We start from the raw sequence: 6,849 nt of genomic DNA, 5'->3' as shown, positions 1-6,849 counted from the left end.
AAATCACGAAAAGGGTTGTCGTAATGAAGTTAGGTTTTGTGAACAAAATTGTAAGGAAAAGATGTTGTTCGCGCCTGATGTTTTCTTGAAATTCTTTTTTCTAATATCAATACCAATAGGCGTCTTCTCTCTAAACATATAAAAACGAACATAATAAGATCAATCGTACTCCTATAAGTCCGAAATTACCTTTTAGTGTCGGACACTCGGGCAGATACACACACAGACGTTACACAAAAATACTTCGGTAAATAGGTTTTGTGCATTATGGAACAGATTTCTACTGATTATATACGATCCCAATATTTCCATTTACTGAGAACATGGAAGTAACAAATTATAAGTTGTTCATTAAAAAAAGCTTTAGTTGTTAGTTGAAAACTAAAACTTACAGTTTGTACTTTTAAGTTCAACTAAATCTGCTCAACTAAACTAGTTTTAGTTTCCCATTCAACTAAACTAATTTCGTTGAACTCGTTTAGTTTGAAATTACGATTACAAATTATTAGTTTAGTTGACCTTTCCGGTTCAACGAAGTAATTTTTAGTTGAATTTTAGATTTTTCCCAACTCTGGAGGGAATGATGAACTGCTGTAATCAGGGGTGATTAAGCATACGACTGGATATTTTATACCTCCAGGGCGGTTAGATTTTATCGAGTTTTTAAAATTATCGTATAAAATATCTGTTGTCGTATGCATAAAGTAAAACAGATTTTCTCTAATGGGGTATTTCTTGGTTTAAAGAAAGTCTACTGGAGTAATATTATAACTATTAATTACAATTAATTAAGGTTTTTAGTTGAAGTCTTTTCAGAGGATCTTCGGAAGAGGTCAAACAGAGAAAACTTCCTTCCAGTTTTCGCCGAGCTTTCGACAGTTTTATACTGTCATCATCAGGGCCTGTTTTATTATCATATAAACAAACAATTAAAACATGAGAAAATAATAATTACAACAATAATTGGATATCTTACTTTAAAACCTTAATAGGAAATTAAACAACATGGTGTTTTGGGCAACAGATATCCAATTATTGTTGGAATTATTGTTTTTTCATGTTTTAATTGTTTGTTTATATGATAATAAAACAGGCCCTGAAGATGACAGTATAAAACTGTCGAAAGCTCGGCGAAAACCGTAAGGAAGTTTTCTCTGTTTGACCTCTTCCGAAGATCCTCTGAAAAGACGTCTTGTATCTAGCAGGTCGATAATCTAGTTCATCGTTACGTTTTTAGTTGAGATAAAAAAGTCAATGGCACGAGCGGGATTCGAACCCACGATCTTCGGCTTCGGACACCAACTTCCCTTGTCCGAGTGGATCGAGGTCACGATAGCTCAAGTGGTAGAGCAGCGGCGTATGAAGCCGAAGATCGTGGGTTCGAATCCCGCTCGTGCCATTGACTTTTTTATCTCAACTAAAAGCCTTAATTAATTGAATGAAATTAATTGGTCAAGCGGACCACGAAATTAGTGAATTGAATAACTATTAATATTTGTGTGGTGATTAGTGAAACACCAGACAGCATTTCACGATTTCTGAATAATTAATATTTGTATACGAAAATACAGACAAATCATAAAATTTTATTTCTTTAAATATTATCCTTGCTTATATTATTAAAAAACATTCTTTGTATAATGTGGCAAATTTAATTTGTGCACAAATTATAACGGTAATAATTAGGGTATTTTTACCTAATCATCTAATTAGTCGTCTTTCCGAACAGCTGCGCTTTAATTTGTCAATTTATACATCATAATTATCATGTCAGATTGGATCGAAATATTCAGTTATTGTCCGGAGGCATGGACAATTTTTTTGTTTAAAAAAAATTCTTTAATATTTTTAACTTTAATATGCTGCGTGTCATCATCGCATAACGATTTTGTAGATAAATATCTTTTATAGCTAGTCAGAGATTTGGGTAGGAATTTACATAATCACCCACCATTATCAAAACAAAATTGCCGACCTTGGTTTAAAAGGGGTTTAATTGCCAAAGCGATTCACCGTGAAGTATATCCTTTTTTGACTGAAGTCGTACTTTGTTCGCTTTTTAATAGTCGCGTTATGAAAATGAGGATTATTCGGAACCGGCTGTTAAAACGTATTGCCAGGGGAATCCTTGAAGGCTATCTCGCCTTTTTCCGTTGATAAAACTTGAAAATGCTTAAAACAAAATTGTTATCACAAAACGTACTAAATTGCATCATTGTACAATTGTAGAAGGAACGTAAAGCCTATTAACTTCTTTTACTTTACTTTTCGTTAAAGCAATGCACAAAAATATTAATGGTACTATTTAACGATTTATTTTGTTGCTATAAGATTTTCTATTTTTACAATTTTATAGTTAGTTAATTTTTCTCTCCCTCAGACGGTTTTAAACCATAAAGAAAGTTTTCTATTAATTATAAGTTTATATTGTTGAATTGTATACGTTGCGTATATTAAATAATAAATACATATAGTATTTAGAATTAGATACCTTTTCTTCCACATAAAATTACCAAAAATGACCAATAGTTATGCTCATTTGTAATCCAACAACTATTCAATTTATTTTACTATTTATTTAGAAATCGTAAGATGCGGTCTGGTGTGATGTAGGTTTCAGAAAAACATTTTCTTTATCGTGCCAACGTTTCGATCTTTATTGAGATCATCTTCAGGGCCAGGGATTTACAAACATTGTTTACATATTACAATTACATTTTGGATGTGGAAAAGTGAATTTATACAATGCAAAATATATTTTATATATTCAATCAAAGAATATAGAAGTGTGAGTAGAAATACTTTGATTGAATATATAAAATATATTTTGCATTGTATAAATTAACTTTTCCACATCCAAAATGTAATTGTAATATGTAAACAATGTTTGTAAATTCCAGGCCCTGAAGATGATCTCAATAAAGATCGAAACGTTGGCACGATAAAGAAAACGTTTTTCTGAAACCTACATCACACCAGACCGCATCTCACGATTTCTAAATAAATATCGATTAACGGTCACTAATCACCACACACTTATTTTACTTTGTGTGCATTTGAAAATGAAAAAAGTTTGTTGTGGCACTAACCAATTAACTGTCTTACTTAATAAATCGGTCCTTAATCATTTTCCGGCATATCATATCAAAAACGAGGATCCATCACACAAAGGGTTAAAAATATGTATGTTCTACGGAATCCCAGAGCAGATGCCAAAAACGTCCATGAAAGGACCATTGCAGAAACTAATCTTGGACGTGTTAGGTCTAGACTAAAGCTGGACTTCTGGGATGTGTATAAAAACAAAGATATTGCCAGGAAGAAGAAACAGTGACACGTGTATTGGTGTTATACAGCCTGGGATATCTACTCCTACGAGAGAAAAAGTTAATATATTTTTTTAAAAAGATTGAACAATATACTCACTCCACCTTTTATCTTTTCAACCATTTTTTTAAAATTAGGGTTCAGAAGATGCAGAAGCTCTTAACACAGATTTGGAATCTGGTAAAAAGCCTTGAGTTTAACGAAAAGCTCTAGTTAATAACGAAGATTAAGGTAGTAAACACTTCACTAGTTTTCGTGGTCCGCTTGACCAATTAATATATTTCAATTGATTAAGGTTTTTAGTTGCGATAAACAAAGTCCATTGAAAACCCCTGACAAATAAAAAGTCAGTGTGACAAGCAGGATTCGAACCCACGACCTTCGGCTTGATACGCCGCAGTTCAAGTGGTGGAAAAATGGCAAAAAAGAGGGAAAATTTAAAAAAGTGGGGTTGAGATGGGAAGTGTCCGAGTGGATCGAGGTCACGATAGCTCAAGCGGTAGAGCAACGGCGTATCAAGCCGAAGATCGTGGGTTCGAATCCCGCTCTTGACACTGACTTTTTTATCTCAACTAAAAACAATTAATTGAAAGTTAATAAACACTTTTTTTAAGCTTAACGTAACAATATTTAATTCCTATAAGACACCCGATCAAGGTAACATTTCGATTGTATATTTTGACAAACTATTTATTTATAAATTTATAATACATAATTATAAGAATTTCTAAAAATATTGTTTTGCATTGTATAAATTCACTTTTATCCACATCCTACATGTTTTTCTTAAATTTAAACAATATTTGTAAATCCCAGGACCTGAAGATGATCTCAATAAAGATCGAAACGTTGGCACGATAAAGAAAATGTTTTTCTGAAACCTATATCACACCAGACCGCATCTCACGATTTTTGAATAATCATCGACTAACGGTCACTAATCACTACACATTAATTTTAAGGTTTTAATTTCTTTGTAGATTTTGACCGTATCGTACAATACTGGGGATTTCGGGTTCATGAATATGAGTATTTAAAGCTCATGGTCTGAGTGGAGAGAAAATCTTAGATGTAGAAAGAGCAAAAAGAGATCAAGAATATTTGTGGGAGGGAATGCTCGTTTGTGTCTGACATCCTGTCTGTATAAAAAAATATATATTTAAATTTCTGTTTAAAATACTTATTTTCATAGTTTTCAATGTTATTGTTCAAAAATAATTTAAAATACAAGAAATACACATTATGGTAAATTTAAAAAATTGTGTTTATATTTCAAATAATTATACTTTGTTATATAATATTTTGGTTGAGACGAAAAAGTTAGTGACACGAGCGGGATTCGAACCCAAGACCTTCGACCCACTCGTTATACTAACTTTAGATAAAAAAGAAAATTGAAATAATAAATACGGTTAATTATGACGTCTAAACAATTAGTGGTACTATTTAACGGTAGGGTTTAAAAAATTACAATTGACTTGAATCAATTAATTGAGGTTTTTAGTTGAGATAAAAAGAGTCAGTGTTACAAGCGGGATTCGAACTAACAATCTATTTGATTTTCGGCGACAAATCGATTCCACGACATTTGAAAAATGGAAAAAATGAGGGAAAATTCAAAAGGTGGGGTTGAGATGGGAAGTCAGTGTCCGAGTGGATCGTCACGATAGCTCAAGTGGTAGAGTAGCGGCGTATTTAGCCGAAGGTCGTGGGTTCGAATCCCACTCGTGACACTGACTTTTTTATCTCAACCAATACCTTCCATAAATATTAATTAATTGAAAAATGTTAATTGGACAATCGGACCACGAACTGTAATAGATTTAATAATTAAACTGAAGTATATCTTCACGAAAGCTCTCCGTGGCCATTTCATTTGTCGTATTTAGCCGAAGGTCGTGGGTTCGAATCCCGCTCGTGCCATTGACTTTTTTATCTCAACTAAAAACCTTAATTAATTGAAAGATATTAATTGGTAAAGTGGAACGCGAAAACTAGTGAATTGACCTCAATCTTAACTTTGGATTGGTATACATGTGGAGATAGAATTGAACCGATAAGGTCGACGTTGTGCAACTTGTGGCGTTAGCAAAACGTGAAGATATTTATAGAATTTAGCTATTTCAGCGTTTTGGCCATTCAGTTTCCCGAGCTATCATCTCTTCCCGTCTTTTCTTAACAAATAACCCATGTAGATTTATGCGCATTTAAAACTGAAACCGCGTTGCAGTAGTCGGCCGGCCGATTTATCAGCCCGACAGGCGCTCCTACTCAGACTCAGACATGGAACTCTTAAACTATTAACTATTGTCAATTATATTTTTGAAATAGTGCCGAGCAACTTATTCGATCAAACGTCAAGTAAAATTGACAAAGTTTAATCAAATAAATAATACTAATCAACCTTGTTGATTGAAAGCTTGAGAACAGACCGACCAAGGATAATAAAAGGCAATAGTGAATAATATGCTATAAACCCTTTATGTCAGGTTAAAAATATGGTTAACACAGTTAGTAAATTTCGTATTATCTTGTCCCATTCATAAAACATCCAGGTTAATAATGAATTTAATATTATTTGTTGAATGATGTTTCCATGGTTCAGAACGCTTTATTTTGTATTACTATTGGCCATATCTAATCAATTTTGATCAGTCCTGATCTGTAATACATAAATAATAGAAGTTGATGAGAAAGAAGAAAAAGTACATAAGAAAGGAAAATGGTGATAAGTGAAAAAGCACATGAAAGACCTACAGTTGCTTTAATAATACTATGATATCGCCATTGATAGGAAGACCGCTAGATAGTTAGCAAATTAGCTATATAGACAGACAGATAGAGAGAAAAAATATCCGGCTATGAACACAAATAAATTGAAGTTGATGAGGTAGAAGGAAAAATTGTCAAAATGGAAACGCAACAATTTTAGTTCGCTTTTCCCAAAGAATTATGTGACAATTATATATTGTACATAAATGTTGGTAAAATATGGAAAACCGTAAGTATAGAGAGAGAGGGAGAGAGAGAGAGAAATGAACGATTTATTATTATTTTATTATTTATAAAAATACGCGCAACATTTAGGACTTCACTTACACTTAGCGCGTAATTACATCTATAATTGTTGTTTATAGATCATCAGACTTAAAATAAAAATGACCATTATTGTAAAACTAACAATAAACTAAATTTGTGGTGATTAGTGACCGTGAGTCGATGATTATTCAGAAATCGTGAGATGCGGTCTAGTGTGATGTAGGTTTCAGAAAAACATTTTCTTTATCGTTCCAACGTTTCGATCTTTATTGAGATCATCTTCAGGGCCTACGATTGACAAACATTGTTTAAATTTAACAAAAACATGTAGGATGTGGATAAAAGTGAATTTATACATTGCAAAGAAATATTTTTTTATATTCAGAAATACTTTGATTGAATATAAAAAAATTTTTTTTTTTGCAATGTATAAATTCACTTTTATCCACATCCTACATGTTTTTGTTAAATTGTTCCCAGGCC

At 32.5% G+C, this 6,849-nt stretch overlaps 1 non-coding gene across 1 annotated transcript; it reads left to right on the top strand.

Moving 5' to 3' along the window:
* Positions 1 to 1,326: 1,326 nt before the first annotated feature.
* On the top strand, positions 1,327 to 1,399 carry Trnah-aug. Its single transcript has one exon. It is a non-coding gene; the product is annotated as a tRNA-His (tRNA).
* The last annotated feature ends 5,450 nt before the right edge of the window (positions 1,400 to 6,849 follow it).

This window comes from Cimex lectularius, unplaced genomic scaffold, assembly GCF_000648675.2.
Source record: "Cimex lectularius strain Harlan isolate CLEC.00 unplaced genomic scaffold, Clec_2.1 scaffold401, whole genome shotgun sequence".
Classification (NCBI taxonomy): domain Eukaryota; kingdom Metazoa; phylum Arthropoda; class Insecta; order Hemiptera; family Cimicidae; genus Cimex; species Cimex lectularius.
Note: the sequence above shows the minus strand (reverse complement) of the source record. Positions and strands in the feature narration are given on the sequence as shown.